We start from the raw sequence: 17,950 nt of genomic DNA, 5'->3' as shown, positions 1-17,950 counted from the left end.
CAAATTTAAAGTATAACCAGGTAAGAGTCCACTACTTGAGCATCAATGGTAGCCTACTTGGATGCAGGGGTCTCCTTCCCAGGGTACCAAGGGCTTACCACTGAGGAGGGGAGCCCACGCAGGGCGTATAGTGTGGAGATTGGTCCTGGCGACGGTGTTATAGGAATTGAGAAGCACCCCTTGACAAAAAAAAAATTGTCTTGTGACAGGCGTTGCATGCGCAATGAACGGTTTGCGGTTGATTCCAGGACAGTATAAAATTAGTCCGCATCATTCCCTGACATCTTCCTTCAATAGAGGGCTGAAATCTCAGGTAGGCTTGCTACGGTTTTCTAAAGGTCTGCATCTATTGTGAGCAATAGGCTACATTTCACGTATTGCAGTTCAGGGTGCTTCAATTAAAGATTTTTTTTTTGCAAAATGCAGTTACATGAATAAAATAACATTATGTATACATATGAGGACTGGCTGGTTCTAAATCACAGATTCTCCATCACTTATGATGAAAAATGTATGGAGCGCTGGGCTTCAGTTTATTTGAATAATCTCATTGAAAATGTATTTGAATGAGAAAAGTATCGAAATGTATCACATAGACCTATGGTATGCAATATGATGCTATCTGTATAAAAAAGACCCGATGGAACAGAGTTTTATCTAGATTGTTGAAAACGTTCCCGAAGACGAGTTTGAGGGAATAGACTGCGTTTTATTTCGTAGCTGTGACAAATGCTTTTACTGAGTGAAATTACTTGACTACCAAGAGAATGCTATTCCATAGAGCCTACTAAACAGTAAGCTTTACTGACGTCATTTTATGCTTAGCATATGTTACTTCAATAAAACTGATATTACAGGCTGTCTGTTGTAAAATACATAGGCTAATGATTACTTGAAGTATTTACATTTCTTATCCACTTCATTCATGAATAATGTGGTCCATTAATAACCACTGATGGTGGTAAAGCTTCCTGCAGCCTCCATTCCTCCATCAATGTCTCTACACACCCCTGTGCAGTAAGTGCCTCTTTACAATGAGACTGGTGGCAGACTACAATTCATTCTCTCAGGTCTGGATGATTCCTTGTTGCAGTTGGGTTGTGGGAGAAGAGCCCTGGTATGTTATTTGGGAGATACTGTGGTTGCAGTAAGCTTCCTCACATCTCATCCCTGGGCGTTGCTGCAGGATTTGAGAGAATCACATCAGTACTTGATGTGCCACCGCGCCAGACCTGACTAAAATCATGGAGATTGATTTTAAGGCTCATGCTTTCCTGATGGTTGCACCATTGTTAGTCAGCTGATGTTTGGTATGTGATGTTTCAGCCACCTCCCCAGGGCATATTGAGAACGAGGTTGGGGGCCCAGAGTTATCTGAACCACAACTGTATTGAGGTTAAAACCAATCTAGGGGAAACACTGACTATACTGAGAAACCCTGAAATTATGATAGTACTACCAATACCACCACCCCCAACTCTTGCCAAAGTCTTGAAGCATGGGGATTAAATGGAGGAGGGGAGATAAGACTGAATGGACTGCTTGCGATATCTGCAATTGCCTCCTCAACCACCCATAGCAATTGGTTGACACCCTTGCGCTCTGCACCCCCCCCTGCTTCTCTCACTACACCACACTCTCTATGTGCATAAGCTGCTGCAGAGGAAGAGAATGGAATGTGGAGAGAGGAGTAAAATGTCTGTGAAGAAAGAGGGGGATTAAGGGGGGGGGGATTAGCTTCACACCATTTGTATATATATATATATATATATATATATATATATATATATATATATATATACAGTGACAAGAAAAAGTATGTGAACCCTTTGGAATTACCTGTATTTCTGCATGAATTGGTCATCAAATTTCATCTGATCTTCATCTTGGTCACAACAATAATAATAATAATAATAATAATAATAATAATAACAGACAAGCAATTATATGTTGTCATGTCTTTATTGAACGCACTGTGTAAACATTCACAGTGCAGGGTGGAAAAAGTATGTGACCCCTTGGATTTAATAACTGGTTGACTCCTTTGGCAGCAATAACCTTAACCAAACGTTTTCTGTAGTTGTGGATCAGACCTGCACAACGGTCAGGAGGAATTTTGGACCATTCCTCTTTACAAACCTGTATCAGTTCAGCAATATTCTTGGGATGTCTGGTATGAACTGCTCTCTTGAGGTCATGCCACAGCATCTCAATCGGGTTGAGTTCAGGACTCTGACTGGGCCGCTCCAGAAGGCATATTTCCAGTGGGTCAGAAGTTTACATACACTCAATTAGTATTTGGTAGCATTGCCTTTAAATTGTTTAACTTGGGTTAAATGTTTCGGGTAGCTTTCCACAAGCTTCCCACAATAAGTTGGGTGAATTTTGGCCCATTCCTCCTGACAGAGCTGGTGTAACTGAATCAGGTATGTAGGCCTCCTTGCTCGCACACGCTTTTTCAGTTCTGCCCACAAATTTTCTATAGGATTGAGGTCAGGGCTTTGTGATGGTCACTTCAATACCTTGACTTTGTTGTCCTTAAGCCATTTTGACACAACTTTGGAAGCATGCTTGGGGTCATTGTCCATTTGGAAGCGACCAGGCTTTGCGACCAAGCTTTAATTTGCGACCAAGCTTTAACTTCCTGACTGAAGTCTTGAGATGTTGCTTCAATATATCCAAATTATTTTCCTGCCTCATGATGCCATCTATTTTGTGAAGTGCACCAGTCCCTCCTGCAGCAAAGCACCCCCACAACATGATGCTGCCACCCCCGTGCTTCACGGTTGGGATGGTGTTCTTTGGCTTGCAAGCCTCCCCCTTTTTTCTCCAAACATAACGATGGTCATTATGGCGAAACAGTTCTATTTTTGTTTCATCAGACCAGAGGACATTTCTCCAAAAAGTACGATCTTTGTCCCCATGTGCATTTGCAAACTGTAGTCTGGCTTTTTTTATGGCGGTTTTGGAGCAGTGGCTTCTTCCTTGCTCAGCGACCTTTTAGGTTATGTCGATATAGGACTCATTTTACTGTGTATATAGATACTTTTGTACCTGTTTCCTCCAGAATCTTCACAAGGTCCTTTGCTTTAGTTCTGGGATTGATTTGCACTTTTCGCACCAAAGTACGTTCATCTCTAGGAGACACTACGCATCTCCTTCCTGAGCGGTATGACGGCTGTGTGGTCCTATGGTGTTTATACTTGCTTACTATTGTTTGTACAGATGAACGTGGTACCTTCAGGCGTTTGGAAATTGCTCCCAAGGATGAACCAGACTTGTGGAGGTCCACAATTTTTTTTCTGAGGTCTTGGCTGATTTCTTTTGATTTCCCCATGATGTCAAGCAAAGAGGCACTGAGTTTGAAGGTAGGCCTTGAAATACATCCACAGGTACACCTCCAATTGACTCCAATCGACTCAAATGATGTCAATTAGCCTGTCAGAAGCTTCTAAAGCCATGACATAATTTTCTGGAATTTTCCAAGCTGTTTAAAGGCACAGTCAACTTAGTGTATGTAAACTTCTGACCCACTGGAATTATGATACAGTGAATTATAAGTGAAATAATCAGTCTGTAAACAATTGTTGGAAAAATTACTTGTGTCATGCACATTGTAGATGTCCTAACCGGCTTGCCAAAACTATAGTTTGTTAACAAGAAATTTGTGGAGTGGTTGACTGCAACCTAAGTGTATGTAAATTTCCGACTTCAACTCTATGTATATATACAGAGAGAAGAGGGGTGGTCATGGAAGAGGTAGAAAAACAAATATAGGAAAGAGCCAGATAAGTGCTCTGCAAGCGAACTGCATAATTTAAAGCCGGCAGATACAAGGCAGATGTACCAAAATCCACCCCCTAGGCACAGTTCAACATCTAGTTTTGATTTACATTTGGTTAAGTTGTCAACTAAAGTGACTTCCACTTGAAATCAACAAAACAATTCACCATATATCATTGGATTTAGGTAAAACCCTGTAAAGTTGGGTTACATTTTTAAAATTCCCTTAGGTTGATTACTTTTTTCAAATCCAATCAGTTTGCCATGTTGATTCAATGTCATTGCATTGACTTTTTTGGTTGAAATGACATGAAAACAACGTTGATGCAACCAGTTTTAGCCCAGTGGGCAGTATCTTTGGGTTTGTTTTCATGGTTTCCCTCTCAGACCATACTCTCTTAAGGGACTTGTTCTTATTCAATTCTATTTCTAGCCTTGCAGGAAGGCTATCAGGCTGGATGCATTATTTGGGTTGAAATGCAGGCTCAGGGTTTTCCCCAGCACACATGGGCTACGGAACATAGAGCCGGTATATCATTAGTAATTAGTCATGTGTTTTGGACCCCTTATGAGAACACACTATTTGCCCTAAGCCCTAACCCTAAACCTAATTTTAACCCTAAAACTAATTTTAACCTTAACCCTATACCCCCTAGAAATAGCATTTGACCTTGTGGGGACTAACAAAATGTCCCCAGTTGATAAAATGTTTGTTTGTTTACTCTTCTTGTGGGGGCTTTTAGTCCCCACAAGTAAAGTTAAACATGTCCACACACACACACACACACACACACACACACACACACACACACACACACACACACACACACACACACACACACACACACACACACACACACACACACACACACACACAGTGTTTGATTGATCAATCACATTGTTTTCTTCTGATCTCCCTGTTACCATGGTCACAGTTGGTAAAAGTAGTTCTGTTCCTCTTCTTCATGTTCTTTGGAATCCATTTTGGAAAAAGATAAAAGCCTAAACTGGATGACTGCTGTACACAGTTTGTTGATTGGATAGCTTTGTGAATGGTTATGTGTGTGAGTGTGGCTTTGTGTCAAAAGGGAGTGAGATGTTTTGAAGTGTACTTCTCTGAGGATCATCAAGGCGTGGCATCAGGATTGATTGGCAGAGGGGGTTCCCCTGGACACTTGTTATCAGAGCTCTCCAAAAGCAGCCGTAGTGATGAAGAGAGGGGCCATTAATGAGACAATAACTCCACAGTTCACCCAAGAGAGAGGTTTAGAATCAGAACTGGCCATATCTTTAGCCTGGATTGGATGGGGGTTGAATATGTGATAAGTGGCCCATTAGAGAGCATCACCCACGGAATCAGTCCAATAAATACAATTATCAAAAAATGAATAGAAGATAACAGGACCTCTTGTGTTTCCACTGGCTCCATCTCTCTACCCTTTAGCAGCATAGAAAGACCAACCTGAGCTGTGATGATGGAGAGGACCACTGCTGACCCCAATATATCACCAAATGGCAGGTCATTAGGAAAATTGGCTCATCAAAAGGCTTTCCTAAGGGAGTTATTGTATAGAGGGGGTGAGTGTAGAGTTGTTCTGCCTAAGCCTTTTAACAAGTCAGTGACCAAGCGGCTTCCCATGTAATAGTACGGCTGAACCTACCTTTTATATCAAAGGGTGCATTATCCTGGGTCATTTAAAGATGCACTATGCAGAAATCGCACCGCCATTTCATGGTTACAAAAATTCTAATAGTTTGCCTAATTTCGGTTTATGTGACAAAAAAAGCATGTATAGTGTAGAGAATAATTGTATCATCTAAACCGCTGTGGAATATATTTTACATAACCAAAAATATTGTATTTTCAGCTGTTTGAAGCTGGTGTACAAAAATCAAAAGTAAAAGAAGCAAAAACAAAATGTAAGAACAGGAAGCATAGAAATACCACACATAGAACAGATCTACTGCTTCTTAGACTTGCTTTCAGTGAGAATGACAGATCTATAAAACACATTTATATATGGATTTGATTGACTCGCCCAAAAAGTTACATATTGCAGCTTTACCATTGTACATTGTACATATTTACCATTGTACATATTACCTCAATTACCTCGACTAACCGGTGCCCCCGCACATTGACTCTGTACCGGTACCCCCTGTATATAGCCTCGCTATTGTTATTTTACTGCTGCTCTTTAATTATTTGTTACTTTTATTTCTTCCTTTTTAAGGAATTTTTCTTAAAACTGCATTGTTGGTTAAGGGCTTGTAAGTAAGCATTTCACTGTTGTATTCGGCGCATTTGACAAATACAATTTGATTTGATTTGCCACCACCATATGAATGATACTCAACCTTAGCATGTGGAATCACTTTTTGGAATTGATATTTTTCAAATTTTTGTATTTTTCTATACTGGTCCCCCATGGGAATTAAACCCACAACCCTGGCATTGCAAGTGCCATGCTCTACCAACTGAGCCACACGGGACCACAACGCAACATTTCACCTCAAGAGGGATGCATCAGGGTCAGAATTGAGATGCTTAAACTGTCCCTAGACCCCTGCCCCTCCTATCTGAATAGCAGAATTCTAGATGGTCTTTCGGTGTGGGTTATTTACATTTATTTAACCAGGTTAGTCTCGTTGAGATCAAAAATATATTTTTCAAGAAAGACCTGTGGGTGCGAGTGGGCTCTTTGTGGGCAAACGGACCTGTTGAAGACACTCAGGTAGATGGTACCTGCTAGTTTTCTTGCGTGCCAGAGGGAGTGTCAGATAGCCAGCAGCGGAAGTGTGCCAGCTCCTCACAGCTGACTTCCAGCAGAACAGCCGGGGGGTCGGCAGAGGCATCACCATTATCCTCAGAGAGACAATAGAGACGAAATGGAATACGATTATATTTCCCTCCGCCACCTAGGCCACATACAATCATCATGTCTAGATCAATAGCCATATGTCAAGGTTTGTGTGCAACAATATAAAGAATTAGATTTTGACAATGGAAAATGAGTGGCTTGATTTAATGCCCAATGCACGTCTTATTATGCCTGTCTCCTGGAGAGGTAGAGAGAAAATGATGGCAAAATGACTGACCTACAACTCTTGAGTTGAATTTCCACGTCCCTCTTTTCAACTCTGGGGTACGGCAAGGATGAGTCACCAGACTGTGAGCTGGGAGCAAATCAGGGACGAGGAGCCCATCCTGAAATATAATCAGGTGGGTGCTGCCTTTATGATGAATGGTGTCTGCATAATGCTTGCATTTTCAGGTTGCCAAAGTCAAGAGTGCAATTGTTCTACGACTCAATGTAAGTAGGCCTACACATGCAACAGAGTATATTGGAATCAAAAATACCTGTATATTAATATTAGTTTCCATCATGGTAAGAGATCACCGATACAATTGAATCCTATTTATGTTTTATTTGTATGTGTGGGAGTGTGTACATACCACTTGTAAGTGTTTGTGTGCCAGCCCTTTCCGGTCCCATATCTCATTGGCTCTATGTGGATGAAATTGCTGTGTCTGCAGGGTAACGACAGCGCGAGGGCTTGTTGGTCACAGGAGGATCGTTCCTGTTTGTTACCTAACAGGGCTGGATCTGGATCTATGCCTCCCTAGAGGAAGTGGTGGTGGTTGTGAGAGCTAGGGATGGCCATTCCTCACAGATGGCCACACAGATGGTCCCTTCTTCCCTGTTCATATGACTGAAAACAGGGAAAATACTGTATGTGACATGTACTGTATGTCATAGACCTGGAAGACCCCCACCACCTGCTAAACCACAGCCACAGCTCTCACCAACAGGCATACTAACAGGCTCCCAAAATAAGCCAATTTCCTCTCCTCTACCATCCCTCCTTCCTTCCTGCCAAGCTCCCGGCTCGCACATAACGTTCTGAAAACCATGTTTCTTAGAACTTGGTGAGAGCGTTGTTGTCCTATGGTTATTTTGCATACAACCTTCCCACAACTTTTTAGTATAGTTGCTTGGTATTTCATTACTTTAACAGAACGTTTACTCAAAGTTCAAACATGGTTACATTTAATTTACATTTTGATAATGTTCTAAAATAGTTCAAGAAGCAACGTTCTTCCGTGGGAATTTCGGTACTTCAGCGTAATGTTTCCTACAGATTTACTCATGGTTATATTTAAAGTCATGTTCTCAAATTATTCCAAGAACATTAACAAACAACTTTCTTCTTTTGGAAATGTCAGTACATCAGCATAATGTTTCCTACAGGTTTCCTCATGGTTCTGACAACGTTAAGAAAACTTTCCATAACGGCAAAATGTTCACTTCTCTTCTCATTACATTTAAAAAACGTTCAGTTTTACCAGTCAGGAAATGTATGGCTTTGTTCCCACAACCAATGTGAAACCAAAAACGTACTTTCCCACAACTTCCAAGGAACAAAATGTGCTTTTTTAAAACTCCTGTCCTGTCCCTCCAGTACCCACTCTATGTGTTCAGACACACAATTTCTGAGAGCTTGCAGATAGAGTATGAATAACTAAAGTGCACTATGGCCTGAAAAAGGAGATAGAGAACCCGCTACACTGGAGTGAGGAGCGTTTGGGGATGGATTGGGAGTTGTAAATGATTAAAAAATGCAGAGCGATGTTTTCATCCTGCAGTAGAGGGCTAATCGGCGCAGTGCTTTATAGTTCTGTCCAACTGTAGGCCTCAGGGTTGCTATCTCATAATCACACCCTACTCTCCTGATGGAAAACGTGCCAGGCTAACGGAGAATGGGCTTTTCTGTCACACCCTGACTTTAGAGAGCCTTTTTATGTCTCTATTTGGTTTGGTCAGGGTGTGATTTGGGGTGGGCATTCTATGTTTTTGTTTTCTATGATTTTGTATTTCTATGTTTTGGCCGGGTATGGTTCTCAATCAGGGACAGCTGTCTATCGTTGTCTCTGATTGGGAACCATACTTAGGTAGCCCTTTTCCCACCTTTCAGTGTGGGAAGTTGTCTTTGTTTGTGGCACTATAGCCCTTAAGCCTCATGGTCGTTTTTGTATTGTTTATTGTTGGCGTCATCTTAATAAAAGGAATGTGTACCCTCACCTCGCTGTGCTTTGGTCCAGTTCTTCCAGCAACGGCTGTGACATTTTCACTCAAACCAGTGCCTCCCCAGCCCATTTCCCCTTAACACTCATGCTCTCTAATGCCAGCAGGACTGTTTGATCCCAATTGATGACAATGATACAATTTTGCTAATGGAATGTGGGGATTCATCGGTAGTAATGATAAGGTTGATGAGATCTAATAACGGAGGGAGTGGAAGGATGAGGATGAATGAGCCTAAGTGTGAGTATGAGCATGAGAGAGTGATTCTGACCATGCACATCATTCATCCAACTACAGATGTCGGATCTTAACTTGATCACTCTTTTGTCACAGAACTTTACTGCTGCATTGGGAAATTCAAATGAGCCTTGTGAGTTCCTGAAAAAAAGCGGTTATCTTTCGCTTCATGCGGGGGCAGTCGAGTCATTGGGATCAGTACTTGCTATCCAAATAATTTTCTCTCGCTCAAACGCTAGGACAAGGTCCTATTACTGCAACATTCTAATGTATAAAAATGTATCAAAAATGCAGCCATACACATCCACAGCTGTCGTTTTACAGCTTAATAACAAGATAGATATTGGTCTCCGCTGGGCTATGACATACAAGTGCCAAGTGTATGGTAAGGTGAAAAGTAAGCAAAATTGTGGCCTGGGGTGGCATGGAGGTTAGGATCGCTGCCTTCAGCGTGGCCACGCACATGTATGTCTATCTTGTTAGCATGGTTTTGATTCTGGCCTATGCCCTTCTGGCACAAATAACTCAATCGCCCGATTGATTTGATTTATTTACAGATTCAAATATGGAGAGTCCAGGGATATTTTACCCCTGATCTTGATAAGAAATGACCATGCTAGATACTTTTGGGTAACATAAATAGGATACAAATAATATCAATAGGCTACACCAACATTAGTTTCCATTCATACAAAGTGTCAGGTAAATTGCAACAGTAGATTTGCCTTGGTAAACGATTAAATAATTTATTTCTATTATACAGAATGCTTGTCAAATAGATAATCGCCCTTAGTCTGTTCAAAAAGCGGTAAATTGTGGTGATTACAATACCAACCAGAGGGCGAACATGTCTTAAAGACTTTGGTTGCAAGCAGGACTTAAAGACCCTGCATGGTCAATCTGTTGTCTGCATTGGCGTGCAGCGTTTATAGTGATACGGCCTCTGCAGAAGTCAGGGCATTCATACTTGCGCTTCGCGGAGCACCTCAGAGGTGTTGAGCAGAGCTGTTGTGAAGGAAGTGAGTTTGTGTTTATTGGCGTGCAGCGTTTATAGTGATACGGCCTCTGCAGAAGTCAGGGCATTCATACTTGCGCTTCGCGGAGCACCTCAGAGGTGTTGAGCAGAGCTGTTGTGAAGGAAGTGAGTTTGTGTTTATACAGGACCTCCCGCCCCCACCTACCGTTAACCAATCATGTCAATGCAGAGCTTTAAGGAGCTATTCGGAGCCTGGGAGGCGCCCTGCGATGCGGTACAGAGCTCAATTTGGCCTCTGCATGCCTCCGGAGGCTCCGCAATTGCGTCACACCTTCCATATGGAGCCTCTGACCACATTTTCCGATCAAGCATAAACTGGCTTTAAGGGTAACGCCGACATCCTATTTTAGGGAGCGGTAGAGGTGACCAATAAGAGTTACAATTAAGATCAGCTGTGAGGGTGAATTTAGCTCGTATTGATGGTTTAACGAGACATCAGATGGCGATCATCTAGTACCATCGATGGTTGCAATAGGCCCCTTGTTCTTTGATTATATTCCAAAAGGCTACATTCTATAGGCCACCCAATAGCCCATCCATTGTCACATAATGAAAGTGAAAAACAATATTAGGCTACTGTGTTTCCCTGGCAGAGTTCGGCCATCAGTTGATAGACAGATGTAGGCCTACTGTAGAAGATAAACTTTCCTCCAGTGTGGATGCTCGTCCACATTTTGTAGTTAGGCAATGTATAATTTGTCAATATACACTACATGACCAAAAGTCGAACATCGACATCCAAAATCATGGGCATTAATATGGAGTTGGTCCCCCCTTTGCTGCTATAATAGCCTCCACTCTTCTGGGAAGGCTTTCCACTAGATCATGGAACATTGCTGAGGGGACTTGTTTACATTTAGCCACAAGAGCATTAGAGAGGTTGAACACTGATGTTGGGCGATTAGGCCTGGCTCGGAGTCGGCGTTCCAATTCATCCCAAATGTGTTCGATGGAGTTGAGGTCAGGGCTCTGTGCAGGCCAGTCAAGTTCTTCCACCCCGTTCTCGACAAACCATTTCTGTATGGACCTTACTTTGTGCACAGGGGGATTGTCATGCTGAAACAGGAAAGGGCCTTCCCAAACTGGAAGCACAGAATCGTCTAGAATATCATTGTAGGCTGTAGCGTTAAGATTTCCCTTCACTGGAACTAAGGAGCATAGCCTGAACCATGAAAAACAGTCCCAGACCATTATTCCTCCTACACCAACCTTTACAGTTGGCACTCTGCACGAAGCGTTCTCCAGGCATCCGTCAAACCCAGATTCGTCCGCCTGACTGCCAGATGGGAAAGCGTGTGATTCATCACTCCAGAGAAAGTCCAATGGCGATGAGCTTTACACCACTCCAGCCAATGCTTGGCATTGCACATGGTGATCTTAGGCTTGCGTGTGGCTGCTTGGCCATGGAAATCCATTTCATGAAGCTCCCGATGAACAGTTCTTGTGCTGACGTTGCTTCCAGAGGCAGTTTGGAACTTAGTAGTAAGTATTACAACCGAGGATAGACGGTTTTTCAATGCGCTACGCGCTTCAGCACTCGGTGGTCCCGTTCTGTGCGCTTTGTGGCCATTGTTTCTCCTAGACGTTTCCACTTCACAATAACAGCACTAACAGTTGACCTACGCAACTCTAGCAGGGCAGAAATTTGACGGACTGACTTGTTGGAAAGGTGGCATCCTATAATGGTGCCACATTTAAAGTCACTGAGCTCTTCAGTAAGGCCATTCTACTGCCAATGTTTGTCTATGAAGATTGCATGGCCGTGTGCTCGATTTTATACACCTGTCAGCAACGGGTGTGGCTGAAATAGCCAAATCCACTAACTTGAAAGGGTGTCCACATAGGGCTGTGGCGGAAATGACAGTTTGTCAGCCGGTAATTGTTTAAGCAAATAACAGCTGGTCCCACAGTAATTGATCCTTAATTAACGTAAACACATTTAGCATCTTCTGGATTCCACACATAGCCTACAAGCCACTGATGCTGACCTTTGGAACATCTACATTTTAAAAAGTCTAATAAATCCATGTAATATAGTCTACACCATCACAATTAACCCATTATTTATTTTAGACAGGTCTAAAGAAACATGATATGAAGAAAATGTAGTCTATTTCAGAAGAACAGAATAGCATACTCTGAGTCCTTATGTTTGGCCCTGATCTGGCTATGCCATATGGCTGTGGCTACACTAGTTCATTTAGCAGACAGGATTTACTTAGAATTCCATGGCATTATTTTATATTTTTTATAGTATGAAGAATACAATTGAACATATCTGAATAAAATAGAAAGGATATTTTCTCCAAACGATTTGAGGGAGTGTGCACATGTGGCTATTCTGTGTTGAGCTGTTAACAAAGAAACAGGTCCTCATATATGCTTAATTTGGAGTTATTTATGCAACTTAAGTTGTTATACAAACATTGGGCTATATGTTAAGATTTTTAATACGTAATAAGGCTGCATGATGGGACTCTAATGATGGTTTGATAAAAGTTGCATGAAAGGCATGAGCTCTGCTTTTTTTGCGCAGGCTGAACACATTTCATCAGTCTCTCATTCACAATTTGACAAGCACTTGATAATGCCTCGAATTTCCCGACGGCATCCCCTTTGTGGGGCTGTAATGTCCCCTAAAAAAATCCATGCCTTTTGTGGCCAGTGGCCGTTGTGCCCTTGGGCTGAATAATAATAATTAGAATTCCCTTCTCCCGGTTGCATGCTCCGAAGTACCTCTCACTTACATGGCTCTTTCAGATATCTCAATTCTTATTAGCCAATGCCCATCCCTGGGCCTTCAGGTTGCCAGCAGCATACCACCCTGCATACCACTGCTGGCTTGCTTCTGAAGCTAAGCAGGGTTGGTCCTGGTCAGTCCCTGGATGGGAGACCAGATGCTGCTGGAAGTGGTGTTGGAGGGCCAGTAGGAGGCACTCTTTCCTCTGGTCTAAAAAATATCCCAATGCCCCAGGGCAGTGATTGGGGACACTGTCCTGTATAGGGTGCCGTCTTTCGGATGGGACGTTAAATGGGTGTCCTGACTCTCTGAGGTCATTAAAGATCCCATGGCACTTATCGTAAGAGTAGGGGTGTTAACCCCGGTGTCCTGGCTAAATTCCCAATCTGGCCCTCAAACCATCATGGTCACCTAATAATCCCCAGTTTACAATTGGCTCATTCATCCCCCTCCTCTCCCCTGTAACTATTCCCCAGGTCGTTGCTGCAAATGAGAACGTGTTCTCAGTCAACTTACCTGGTAAAATAACGGTAAAATAAAATAAATAAATAAATAAAATAAAAGGTTCTTCTCACAGGCAATCTCAGATCCTTCTCACAGGCTACAAGTGAAGACCAACACATCGGGGCGCGCGTCCTTATCGAATTCCAAGGTGCATATTGAAGATGTTGGAAGAACTGTCCACATTTACTTTTCATCAGCCAACAAGATGAGAAGGTCTAATGAACAGCAAACGCACTAGCTTATGCCAATCTACTTCCCCTCATTTTTTATTTATTTATTTTATTTCACCTTTATTTAACCAGCTATTCAAATATTAAAGCCGCACAATACAGGCTTTCAATCCACAGTAAAGACTATAACTACACTACATGACCAAAGGTGTTTAGACATAGGGCTGTTATGGTGACCGTATTACCGCCACATTGGCAGTCACGAGTCATAACCACAGTCAAATTCCATGTGACCATTTAATCATAGTAACTAGGCTTCTCCAAGCTCTGATGCTGCTGATGGTCTTGACCGAACTTGCTAACTGCCTTGTACTCAGCACTCTATAGTCCCTCTAATCACTCTGACATAAATGGAAAGGTAATCAAAAATCTAATCAAACACTTCGAGAGCCCATGAGCTCATGTTGCTCAACATTTCTATAGGCTATGCAATTCTGTGGGAAAACAGAGTGATAGCCTCTATTAAAAAGAGAAGTATCCCATCAGCTTTCTATAGGCTAGGCCTACTATATTTGTTTCGCAACTTTCTTAATATTAAGCACATTGCTTCTCTTTACAACAGGAGTATAGCCTTCCTGGCCGGCATGAAAATGAACCACGGGAAAAGCATCCTCCATTCGCTATTAAAGTGCATGATAATGGTCCATTCTAAATCAAAACACATTTCACACATATATTATTTAGCATATGTAAAGACAAGATGAAATCAAAATAGTCTGATGGGGGACAATATTATCCTATTCCTTATGAATTATATATTATCACTTGTGAATGATCCTCAACGTAAGGCAAGAAACAATGCCTTTTTTTGCATTTTTTTTTTATCATAGTCACACACCTCATGTAGCCTAGCCCGTAGGCCTATATGTTTTGATAAGGTTTGTATCACAACTAAAGTGACCAAATAACTTCTTAAAATTAAGCACATGAATCCACTTTACAAGGGGTGTAGAGTTAACTTGCATACATAAGCAGCGCGTGAGTTTCAAGTTTGGGGCAGATCATTTAGAATTTTTTTTGTACTTTTAGCCCTTTTTCTCCCCAATTTCGTGGTATCCAATTGGTATTTACAGTCTTGTCTCATCGCTGTAAATCCCGTATGGCTCGGCAGAGACAAAGGTCGAGAACCGTGCATCCTCCGAAACCCAGTTTCATCAGCTGTCTGGGTGGCTGGTCTCAGATGATCCTGCAGGTGAAGAAGACAGATGTGGAGGTCCTGGGCTGGTGTGGTTAAACAGGGTATGCGGTTGTCAGGCCGGTTGGACGTACTGCCAAATTCTCTAAAACAACGTTGGAGGCGGCTTATGGTAGAGAAATTAACATTAAATTATCTGGCAACAGCTCTGGTGGACATTACTGCAGTCAGCATGCCAATTGCATGCTCCCTCAAAACTTGAGACATCTGTGGCATTGTGTTGTTTGACAAAACTGCATATTTTAGAGTGGCATTTTATTGTCCCCAGCACAAGGTGCACATGTGTAATGATCACACTGTTTAATCTGCTTCTTGATATGCCACACCTGTCAGATGGATGGATTAGATTGGCAAAGGAGAAATGCTCACTGAAAGGGATGTAAACAAATTTGTGCACAATATTTTTGAGAAATAAGCTTTTGTGCATATGGAAAATGATATTTATTTTATTTCAACTCATGAAACATGGGACCAACATTTTACATGTTGCATTTATATTTTTGTTCAGTGTATTTATACTACATTTATACTCCGGACTCTGACATTGCTCATCCTAATATTTCTAGATTTCTTAATTCCATACTTTTACTTTTAGATTTGTGTGTATTATTATTGCACTGTTGGAGCTAGGAATACAAGCATTTCTCTACATCCAAGGGATTAATGTGTCAAAAATATGCTTTCATCCACGAGTCAAAGGGAAGTGGGTCAGATTCAAACTCATGCCGACTCTGGCAAATGTGTGCCGGGGTCAGTGGCAGTAACCACTGGACCACACAGGCACTGAGGAAACCAGTAATTGATTCAACCTATTGCTTGCTTTCAACATATAATAAAACAATTTATCTAAAAAAAATAATTTTCCGTAACAAAAAATACTTTATTATGATCCACATAAGAATTCACACGAGACGCGCTGTAGCCTGCACATAGCCTACATAAGATCCAATGTAGGTACATTGTATACAAACACTGCTTCCAGCTGCCCCCTGGCAGCTATTCTAAATATTTGTTCAGGTACTAAAATCCTCCTGCTGCAGGATTATTTTCCTGCCCCTGAAAGGGGTCAAATTAAGATCCGACATCTGTACATTAAATATTCAGCATTAAGTAATGGATATAGGCATAAACACATGCCTATGTGAATATACTTTTAAAATGAAGCAGAATTTTCCAGCCTTGCATAGTTTTGTTTATTACTTTTATGGGGTTTTTAAATGGTCTGTAAAGGGCAAAAACGTAGCGCAGAAGTAAATTCATCCACAAACACAAATATAACTATACAGTACAGTATATATTAATCTTAAATGAACCCATTTTCATGAATTTGGTGATATAATTGTCAAGCCCATTCAAAAGAATAGGGGACTGACCCCGGAAGTATGATGTAATACCACGTTACATTCACAATGTATTGCTCATGGAGAAAATATTTCCTCTCGCATATGAAGAGCACATGATCCATTCTACTCTATACGCTAGAAAAGGGATGCGGCATTACGTCATGTTTCCGGGCTTGAAAATTATATCATCAAATTCTGCTAACATACGTATTGGCAATTAGTAACATATTGTACGACTTGGAGGACGTAACATCTCATTAAAAACTTATGATGGATGTCTACAAATTAATGCATATCATACGAAAAACGTAACATATCATACTAAATGAAGGGGAACAAATGTACAGTGGGGCAAAAAAGTATTTAGTCAGCCACCAATTGTGCAAGTTCTCCCACTTAAAAAGATGAGAGAGGCCTGTAATTTTCATCATAGGGACACTTCAACTATGACAGACAAAATGAGAAGAAAAAAATCCAGAAAATCACATTGTAGGATTTTTTATGAATTTATTTGCAAATTATGGTGGAAAATAAGTATTTGGTCAATAACAAAAGTTTATCTCAATACTTTGTTATATACCCTTTGTTGGCAATGACAGAGGTCAAATGTTTTCTGTAAGTCTTCACATGGTTTTCACACACTGTTGCTGGTATTTTTATTTTTATTTTATTTATTTATTTAAAAAAAATTTAAATCCCATTTTCTCCCCAATTTTCGTGGTGTCCAATCGCTAGTAATTACTACCTTGTCTCATCGCTACAACTCCCGTACGGGCTCGGGAGAGACGAAGGTCGAAAGCCATGCGTCCTCCGAAGCACAACCCAACTAGCCGTACTGCTTCTTAACACAGCGCGCCTCCAACCCGGAAGCCAGCCGCACCAATGTGTCGGAGGAAACACCGTGTACCTGGCCCCCTTGGCTGGCGCGCACTGCGCCCGGCCCGCCACAGGAGTCGCTGGAGCGCGATGAGACAAGGATATCCCTACTAGCCAAACCCTCCCTACCCCGGACGACACTATGCCAATTGTGCGTCGCCCCACGGACCTCCCGGTCGCGGCCGGCTGCGACAGAGCCTGGGCGCGAATCCAGAGACTCTGTAAAATACCAGCAACAGGGCCTCCCGAGTGGCGCAGTGGTCTAGGGCACTGCATCGCAGTGCTAACTGCGCCACCCGGGAGGCCCTGTTGCTGGTATTTTGGCCCATTCCTCCATGCAGATCTCCTCTAGAGCAGTGATGTTTTGGGGCTGTTGCTGGGCAACACGGACTTTCAACTCCCTCCAAAGATTTTCTATGGGGTTGAGATCTGGAGACTGGCTAGGCCACTCCAGGACCTTGAAATGCTTCTTACGAAGCCACTCCTTCATTGCCCGGGCGGGGTGTTTGGGATCATTGTCATGCTGAAAGACCCAGCCACGTTTCATCTTCAATGCCCTTGCTGATGGAAGGAGGTTTTCACTCAAAATCTCACGAAACATGGCCCCATTCATTCTTTCCTTTACACGGATCAGTCGTCCTGGTCCCTTTGCAGAACAACAGCCCCAAAGCATGATGTTTCCACCCCCATGCTTCACAGTAGGTATGGTGTTCTTTGGATGCAACTCAGCATTCTTTGTCCTCCAAACACGACGAGTTGAGTTTTTACCAAAAAGTTATATTTTGGTTTCATCTGACCATATGACATTCTCCCAAACTTCTTCTGGATCATCCAAATGCTCTCTAGCAAACTTCAGACAGGCCTGGACATGTACTGGCTTAAGCACAGGGACACGTCTTGCACTGCAGGATTTGAGTCC

General features: G+C 42.1%; 1 protein-coding gene across 2 annotated transcripts in view; it reads left to right on the top strand.

Moving 5' to 3' along the window:
* Positions 1–89: 89 nt before the first annotated feature.
* Positions 90–17,950, top strand: part of LOC129853591 (rabphilin-3A-like) — a 39,072-nt gene continuing 21,211 nt past the window's right edge. For both annotated transcript variants that reach the window (XM_055919787.1, XM_055919786.1), the window contains exon 1: positions 90–313. The gene's annotated coding sequence lies outside the window, so the exon portion shown is untranslated. The remainder of the gene's footprint in view (positions 314–17,950) is intronic.

This window comes from Salvelinus fontinalis, chromosome 4, assembly GCF_029448725.1.
Source record: "Salvelinus fontinalis isolate EN_2023a chromosome 4, ASM2944872v1, whole genome shotgun sequence".
Taxonomy (NCBI): domain Eukaryota; kingdom Metazoa; phylum Chordata; class Actinopteri; order Salmoniformes; family Salmonidae; genus Salvelinus; species Salvelinus fontinalis.
This window is presented reverse-complemented; position numbering and strand designations above follow the sequence as displayed.